The sequence below is a fragment of the Lagenorhynchus albirostris genome, chromosome 13 (genome assembly GCF_949774975.1).
Source record: "Lagenorhynchus albirostris chromosome 13, mLagAlb1.1, whole genome shotgun sequence".
Lineage (NCBI taxonomy): Eukaryota > Metazoa > Chordata > Mammalia > Artiodactyla > Delphinidae > Lagenorhynchus > Lagenorhynchus albirostris.
In genome coordinates this window covers 31,538,978-31,548,516 of record NC_083107.1, presented here as the reverse complement: position 1 = coordinate 31,548,516, position 9,539 = coordinate 31,538,978, and positions in this window count along the sequence as shown.

The window sequence follows — 9,539 nt, the reverse complement described above, 5'->3', positions numbered from 1 at the left end:
AAGGCATACATAGGTGGTGACAGTGGCCAAGGGGAGGGATCGGTCAAAAGATTAATGGCAGGGTACCCGGTGCGACACCCGCAGAGTTTAGGTTTGCATATTAAGCATGAAGTCAGTTGACAGCTCGCGATTTTGGAGACAAGGGGAAACCAAGGGTGTTATGGCTCCACTGGGAATGACTTCGGATAGTGGAGCGTGATCACCTGCTTCAGCACCGCCTGGTGGATAGTACCAGGGCCGGTGAGCACACCTGGGGAATGGAGAAACGGGTTAGTGAGGACGAATGGGTAGGGATGCGTCTATTTGGTGGTTTTTGTTTACTCAAGGTAGTACTACTTTTCTTTAGAAATAGCATCATCTCGAAGGTGTGATTTGTCTCTTGGAAGTGGTTTTCTCATCTGTAAAATAGAGGGAGGGAAGCAGATGCTATCTTTTTTGGTAGGATTGTTGTGAGAATCAAATGAGAGAATGCACATTCCAGTGCCTGACTCTAATATTTGCAATTATTATTAGGTGGAAATGCAAATGGTCGATAAGCATATGTAAGGATGCTCACCATCGCTAGCAGAAGAGCCAGAGGAAAGCAGATTGAATCAGTAATATCAAACTATTTGGCCTATCAGCTTGGCAATATTTTAAGACTTAAAATTCAATGTTGGTAAAGATGTAGGGAAATCCGCCCTCTTAGAAGTAATCCGATGAATTTATTAAATTAAACCATATATATGTGTATATACCTATATCTGTCTATCTATATATCTTGAGTCAGAAATCCTACTTTAAAAAAACCTGCCCTTCAAAAGAAATAAAGGCATCATTACATTGTATATAATTGGATATATGTAATTGTAATATGGGTGTTTATTGCAGCATTGATTGTGAAAATCAAAACCAAGCATAAACTGAATGCTAACCAATGAATAAATGGCTGGAACAGTTCTCATACACCCATACTATAGGATTTATGCCACTGTTAAAAACAAGTTGTATGTTCTATTGGCAAACATGTATATTTAAAACTATTAATGATAAAATTGGGGCAGCTACACAGTGGCAAACTGTGGAAGGCTGAGGGCAGGCATTTGTGCCTGTGTCATTCATTGCTGGATCCCTAGAATACACAGAGTAGTGCCTGGCACATAGTAGGTGCTCTGTAAATATTTGTTGAATTGAATTTCTGTCCTTGGTTTTTTTTTTTCTGCGGTACGCGGGCCTCTCACTGTTGTGGCCTCTCCCGTTGCGGAGCACAGGCTCCGGATGCGCAGGCTCAGCGGCCATGGCTCACGGGCCCAGCCACTCCGCGGCATGTGGGATCTTCCCGGACCGGGGCACGAGCCCGTGTCCCCTGCATCGGCAGGCGGACTCTCAACCACTGCGCCACCAGGGAAGCCCCATTTAACCATTTTAAAGTGTACAGTTCTGTGGCATTAAGCACATTCACTGTTGTGCAACCATCACCAACATCCATCTCCAGAATGTTTTCATCTTCCCCAGTTCAAACTTTCTTTCTTACTCAGTGAATGCTCAGAACAGTGGCAGAATGTCTGGCTGTAACACTATTATAGGTTGTATCTGACTGGTGAGGTGTTTAATACTAGGTACATGATAATAACTAACAGATGTCTTTTAACATGCAGGTGTTATGGCAATTTTAATAAGTTTTTTCACAAATGCAGTAATGTATTTTTAAATGCACTTTAGCTGAAAACCACATAGTGCACCACCAGATAATTGATTACTATAATAATTATATTTGCAGACTCTTACATAATTCTGTACTTTTTTCTTTTTAGTATGACTTATGTTTCCTATTCTTTTACTTACACCACAATACTACACCTGAATTAGATGGGATTCATTTGCAAGTGGTTGCAAGTAAGGTAACTCAATTCTAACCAGTTTAGGGAAAGACTGTCTGGGTATATTATGTAACAAAAGGCAGAGTGGATGAAGCAATATATAGCAGAGGCAAAGGGTCAACTGGACCTCAGGAATAACTGGAACTAGAATTTTTAGAACCAAATGTTTGGAGAGAGAGAATCATTTCCCAAAATAAGGGGTGCTGTTTCCCAAAGAAGGCCCAGTGAAGGTGCTGGGCAGGAAAAAGAAAAAAAATACATGAACAAAAATAAATGATGGAGGGGTATTTGAGCTGAGAGGGTCTAAGTCTGGTGCCCAAACTCTGAGCCTAGTGCCTGGTAACCCTGTCATCATGGATAGCCCTTGTCAAGTTAGTCAGATTCAGCTCCCTTGACCCTGCCTAACTTTGTAGAAAATATGACGATGGAGTTCAAAGACCAAATGGGAATTTTTGATGATCTCTTGAAGTTTATTCTGCATTTAGAGTTCTCTGATTAATTAAGAAACAAATTGAATAAGGGAAGTTAGAACAACTGGCTGTTTCCCACTTCCCACCCCTCGTCTCTCTTCTCCTCCTGCACACATGTGCCCACACGCTCAGGTGACTGAAACCCCTTCACACTGGAACCGAATGCACAGTCCCAGTCACTTTCTAAATGTATAGGACGTGTTTGTGGACATAAAGAAGTTCCAGTGCCCTGAAACCACAGAATACAATGCGATGATTTCCTGCTAATTGCTGGCCTGGCTCCAAGCTTCTGTTAGGATCATGTGATTGACTTGGCAGAGTGATCATTATTTTCTTGCTTTTCCTGCCTTATGTTTTTCAAAATGTCATCTTGAACAATCACAGGACCTTTAATACTGACAAGTAAGAAGCAATAAACAGTGGGATAGATTGTGCATTGTCACTTAAAGCACCATATACTGTCTGCAAAGATACTGAAAAGAGTGATTGAGGAGAACTGGAGAGTTACACAGCAGGTTAAGAAGCAGTGAATAAACTTTTTTTTCTTGAGAGGGAAAGATGCTTTAAACCACAAAATTCAGAAAATCTGACCAGTGTTTTATGGAAAATAATGTGCAGGAAAAAATTCCCCCTCTTCTTTTACTAGTTCCATATGTGACACACAGACATTCCAAAGGCTGGAGTTAAGTCTTGGTTTCAGGGAGTGTCTTAGTACAGCAGGGTTCGTAGGCTGGGCACCCAGACAAGGGGTTGGGTTTTGAGTCAGAGCAGAGGAGTCTTGAGAGCAGCAATACGTGAAGGGTTAGTGTTAGGAGCCCAACAGATCTTGGTCTAACATAGGTGCTGTATTAATTAATATGCATGCATAAAAAATTACCCCCAAACTGAGCAGCTAAAAACAATACATACTGATTATTTTACAATTTCTGTGGGGTTAGGATTCTAGGGTGATTTTATTGCAGAGTCTCCTCTCCCATAAGGTTGCATGCAAGCTGTTAGCTGAGGCTGCAGTCATCTGAAGGCTCGACTGGAAGAGGAAAATCTGCTTCCAAGCTCACTCACACGGGTGTTGTCAGGAGGCCCCAGTTCCTCTCTGATGTTGGCTGGAGGCTTCAGTTCCTTGCCATATGGGCCTCACCACACAACATGGCAGAGATCTGAGAGAGAGAGCATGCATCCGAGACAGAAATTTATAGTCTTTATAACTTCATCTTAGAAATGACATTTAACATCACTTCTCCCACATGCTATTGTGATATGGGAAGGGACTACACATGGCCCATGAACTAAGAATGATTTTACATTTTCAAATGGTTGGAAAAAAAATAAAAAGAATAATTATATTTAATGACATGTGAGAAGGACATGATTCAAATTTTAGTGTCCATAAATACACTTTCCTGGAACACAGCTATACTCACTCGTTTAGGTATTGTCTACGGCTGCTCTCACTCTGAAATAGCAGAGTTGAGTAATTGCAACCAAGACTGTATGGCCTGCAAATTCTAAAAGATTTACCATCTGGCTCTTTGCATAAAAAGTTTGCCAATCCCTGATTTAAAAAAACATTTAAAATAATGTCCTTGTTACTCATATTGGCAAAAGAATATGAAGAACTTTAAAAATTGATAGTAGAGTATATCTTAGGGATTAATATTTGTGTAATGACATAGGAATAATATATTAACTCTTATAGGCACTCTGATATTTCTACGTTCATTCGGCATATATCCAATTCAGATATTTAATGGACAATGTGCTATACTTCAATAGATAATGGGAGGCATTATTAAACACTTCTGGTGTTTGATGAGAACAAATTCTCCTTATTTGTTGTATTTAACATCGATTTAATCTTTATTTTTTAAAAAATAATCTTTAAATTGTCATCTATTTTGTATAAGTTGTTAACTTTTTAAATATATGTATTACAGAAAAATCAGAGTATAATATCAAAATCAGAATATAATAAAAGCAAAACAAAGAAAAAATGTCTACAGTTTCACTTACCCTGTGGAATATAATCACTGTATATTTTAGTGTATATATTTATATATTAGAGAGACAGGACAGAAATTGTAACATTTCCTAGATCCTTTAGTTTGATACAGTACATTTTGCATATCCAAAAATATGATATAGTATACAGTGTTTCCCAAATGTAGTTTGACTGCCAAAACTCTTTCCTCAAAATTAATATTAATATCACCGAGTGCACTAGTGTTCTATAAATGAGTGTTCCCATAAGTATTTAGAAATACTGTGTTGGATACACATCTGGGGATGTTCTCTTTTAAGTGTCATTTGTTGAGGGTCTAGAATAGACTCACATCATCTACTAGTAAGTTTTAAAATAAATAGAATCAACCTCTATTTTGCTTTAATTATGTGTAATGTACTTAGGGGGACTGTGGCCTCCCGTCCAGTGTGGACTCCCCCTTCTCTCCTCTGGGTCACCCAGCTCTCTTTGGTGGGATGAGAGGCAGGAAGGGCATGGAGGCAGCAGAAAACCACAGTCCTAAGCAACTGATACCCAATCAGGAAATCCACCAGAATGAGAGTCAGCCCAGGGTTTCTTTCTCACAGCAGTGGCGATAGGTGTGGGGCAACATAAATTCATGAACATTTGACTGTGACCACACAAAGGAGGAAAAACAGGTGGCCCAGTGGTTTGAAACACTCCTTTTTATCCACTCTGCTTTGACTGTAACAGAACCACCGCACATCCATTTGCACGGGCTCTCAGGCCCTGCCTGATTCCCTGCAGTCTTAGTGGGGTTGCCAAATACAGTGCTCCGTGCTGGCCAACATGCAGGGAAAAAAAGCAGTTTGGAGATGAGTCCTAGGGAGATGGTGATTTTCACTGCTGTGGGCTGAGGGCCACCAAGGTTCCCGTGCTTTCTGAGGCCTGAGCATTCTACTTGAACTATGGGAACTTACTAGTGTCCTCCTAATAAATACTTTTTATTATTTAAATAACTGAAGGGTAGCAGGATTTGCCACCCCCAGATATGGCACTTTGGCATAATGATTAACTTGAGCCGAAGGCATCTGAGAAGAACTGATACGAGAAAAGCTCTCTGCTCTCCCCTATTTGCCTAAAAGTAGGACATAAGTTTATAAAGATGTACCCCACTCCTCTCTCTATCAGGAAGGTCAGAAGTTAACCACCGAGACTATTCTAGACCCTTATCAACCCAGAGAAGGCACCAGAAGAATCTACATAACGAACCTAGCTGAAATTAGCTCTTATCCACTATTGACTTTCCCATATGTTTGCCTTCCCATAATCTGCTGCCTGCCCCTAGAAACTCAAAGTCTTTTTCTTTAATCTTGTCACTTTACTAGAAAATTATTGTTCTTTGCTAAGATGCTATATAAGCTCTCTGTGTATTCCCAGGTACAAATGCGATATGCCTGTCAATAAGCCTCTGTTTGTTTTTCCCCTGCTAACCTATCTTTGTCTAATTTGCAGGATCCCAGTCAATGAACCTAAGATGAGTAGAAGAAAATGAAAATTTCCTCCCCTGCATAGGTCAGAGTCAGTTTTTCTTACTGGCAACCAAATAATAATAAAGTGTGGATGGGTGTGGGGATGGTCTAACCAGGGAATGTACACTAATGTTTCAAAAGTAACAGTTGCTATTTTTCTTCATTTTTTGTGTCTATATTTCCCACAATGAATAATGAATATTGTATTAATGTATTGCTTTTATGATACAATATGAAAATATAATCATAAAAGCAATAATGTATTGCTTTTATGATACAATATGAAAAGATAATCAAACTACTTTTACAATTGGGATCAGAGACAGAGATGGGGCCGGGCAGCTGGGATGCATTGGTGACCACAAATGATTTTAATTTAGATCTGACCTTTTCGGGAGTTAAGGGAAAAAGTTGAGACAGGAAACACATGGGTTACTTAGTCTGATTAAAAGAAGGACACATATTTTTCTAAGAAGACAAGGTTTTTCCTGGCACTGAACTTGAGGATGAATTTTGTTTGTGTGGGTTCTTGTTTAAGGTACACTGAGTAATCTAATAGATATCTTAAGATGTGTTTTTGCAAAAGACAGAATGTTCTTAAGATGATTTTTTTAGATTAGCACGCTGTAAAAACTATGAGACATCTTAATATGGGGGAAACATTTCTGCCAGAGACCAAAATAATAAGATCGAAGTAAGTTTCACTCTCCAGATATTACCCGATACAAGTAATAGGCCCTGGCTCCCACTCTCACCTACCTCAGAGCCAAATTCAGAATTTCATTGCTTCTTCCAAAGTAGATCCAAATTCACATTATTATAAAAAATGGACATATTTGTGGTTGGTTTGTGATTCACATCCCTCACCAAACAGCAAGAACTTAATCAAACTCATCCAGTAGAGTTTGTTCCTCTTTCCAGTTACTCCATTTTGTCCTTTCTCTTCCCCAGATTACTACAAATACTCTCTGTGTTCCAGGTTTAGCTTTGTCCTCAGTTGAAGACAATCCAGCTCTTGTCTGTCTTGTTCAATAAGACAAAAGCCTAGTTTGGTTAGTGGAATCATTTCCATTTATTGTTCTCAAGCAAGACCCTTAATGCCTTACCAACCTACCAAGAAATGAGATCTGAAAGTCTTCTGCTTTTGACATGATGGTGGACCAGATATCTCCTCTTACAAAAAAACCAGAACTTACAACAAGCACAATTTTTATTATATTGCTTGTATCACAGCAAACAGAGAACTTTCCAAAGGAAAAAACAAAACCTCAGTGACTCTCGTGCCTCTGAGAAGACAGAGTTGAACAGGAGGGAAATGAAATTACAATATCAGCCCTGCAATCCAGAAACTAAGCTGTTAGGTCAGTGGCAAGATGGAGGAGGGAGAGGAAGGGAGGGATGAGCCCAGGACTCCTGATGGTCCAAATATGGGTTAAAAGGGGTTGCAGGTTCGCAGCAATCCCAAGCTCCTGGAAGACGTGAATAAAAATCATATCTGGAGGAAGCATCCTCAACTTGGGCCACAGATTTTAAACAGATGAATATCAACCCAATGTCAGCTTACAATCAAAGATCACCAAAGCCATCTAGATAAAAGAAAAGAATGAGATTCCATACAAACAATAAACAACAAATTTAGACTACCAAGAACTCCAGATATTAGAATATCAGACAACAACTATAAAATAGCTATGGATGAAATGTCTAAAGAAACAAAAGATGAAATCACGATGATGTGGTAGGTCAAAATAGACTCAGGTGGCTATGAAAAAGAAGTTTAAAGTCAATGAGACCAAGTAGCAGCAATCCCTTTCCAAAAAATATTTGGGGATAGAATCAAATATTCACCAGCAGTAGAATGGATAGGTTTTGGACAATAAAATACCATACTTCAATAAAAACTAGAGCTATATGCAATAATATAAATGCATCTCTCAATGCCAAACAAAAGAAACAAGATCCTCAAGAAATACAAATAATAGGATTCCATAAAGTTCTAAAACAAGCAAAATTAAGCTACAGTAATCAAAACCGTATGGTACTGGCATAAAGACAGACATATAGACGATAGAATAGAATAGAGAGCCCGGAAATAAACTCTTGCATATATGCTCAAATGATTTTCAGTGGGGCAAAGTATAGTCTTTTCAACCAACGGTGTTGGGAAAACTGAATATCCACATGCAATAGAATGAAGTTGAACGCTTAACTAACGCCATAAAAAATTAACTAAAAATGAATCAAAGCCTTAAATGTAAGACCTAAAACTGTAGAACTCTTAGAACAAAACATAGGGCAAAATCTCTGTGACATTAGATTTGGCAATGATTTCTTGAATATAACACCAACAGCTCAGGAAATAAAAGTAAAAATAGATTAATTTGACTACATCAAAATTAAAAACTTCTCTGTGTCAAAGGACACAATCAACAAAGTGAAAAGGCAACCCATAGAATTGGAGTAAATATTTGTAAATCATATACCTGATAAAGGTTAATATTTCAGAATATATAAAGAATTTCTACAACTCAACAACAAAAACTCAAATAACTATTTAAAAATGGGCAAATGACGTGAATAGACATTTCTTTAAAGAAGATATAAAAATGGCCAATAAAGTGCAGCCACTGTGGAAAACAGTAGGCAAGTTCCACAGAAAACTGAAAATAGAACTACCATATGATCCAGCGATCCCACTCTTGGGCATAAACACGGACAACACTATAGTGGTTAGAGATACACTTCTGTGTGTGCATTAACACGTGCATATAAATTACAAAGGAAAACACAGTTATTATCAAACAGTCAAGATAATGGTCATCTCCAGGAAGAGGGAGACGTTTATGCTATGGAAGGGCGTATGTGGTTTCTAGGCTGCTGAGAATATCCTATTTCTTGACTTGGGTGATGGTTACACACACATTCACTTTGTAATTTTTCTTTAAACTGTTCCTATGTTTTATTCATATATATAAAAGTTTTAATGTTTTTCTTTAAAACGTGTGTATACATTTACACATATATATGTGTATATATACACAGTAGTGAATAAAACATAGAAACAGTTTAAAGAAAAATTACAAAGTGAATGTGTGTGTATATATGTATATGCATGTATATATGTATATGCATGTACATATGTATATGCATATGTATATATACATATCTATGTATACGTATGAGTTTATTTCTTTTTCCTTCTGTAACAAATTACAACGAAGTTAGTGGCTTAAAACAACATAAATTTATCTTACAGTTTGGAGCTCAAAATGTTTCTTCTGATGGCTCTGGGCGATCCCTTTCCCTGCCTTTTCTAGCTTCTAGAGGCCACTTGTACTCTTGGCTCGTGGCTCCATCATCTATCTTCGAAACCAGCAACGTAGCATCTTCCAATGTCTCTCTCTGCTTCTGTCATCACATTGCCTTTTCCGGATTCTGACCCCCATGCCTCCCTCTTACAAGGACCCTTGTGGTTACACTGGGCCCAACTGAATAATCAGGATAATCTCCCATTTCAAGATCCTTAATTTAATCACACTTGCAGGGGTTCTCTTGCCATGTAAGGTAATAGGATCATATTCACAAATTCCAGGGATTAGGCTGTGGACATCTTTGGGAAGCCATTGTTCAGCTTACTGCAAAGTGTTTAATTTTGGGGGGTCAATTTTTGTATTTTTTATTAAGTTTTGAGATTTCTTCATCTGTTTTAGTCTTAATA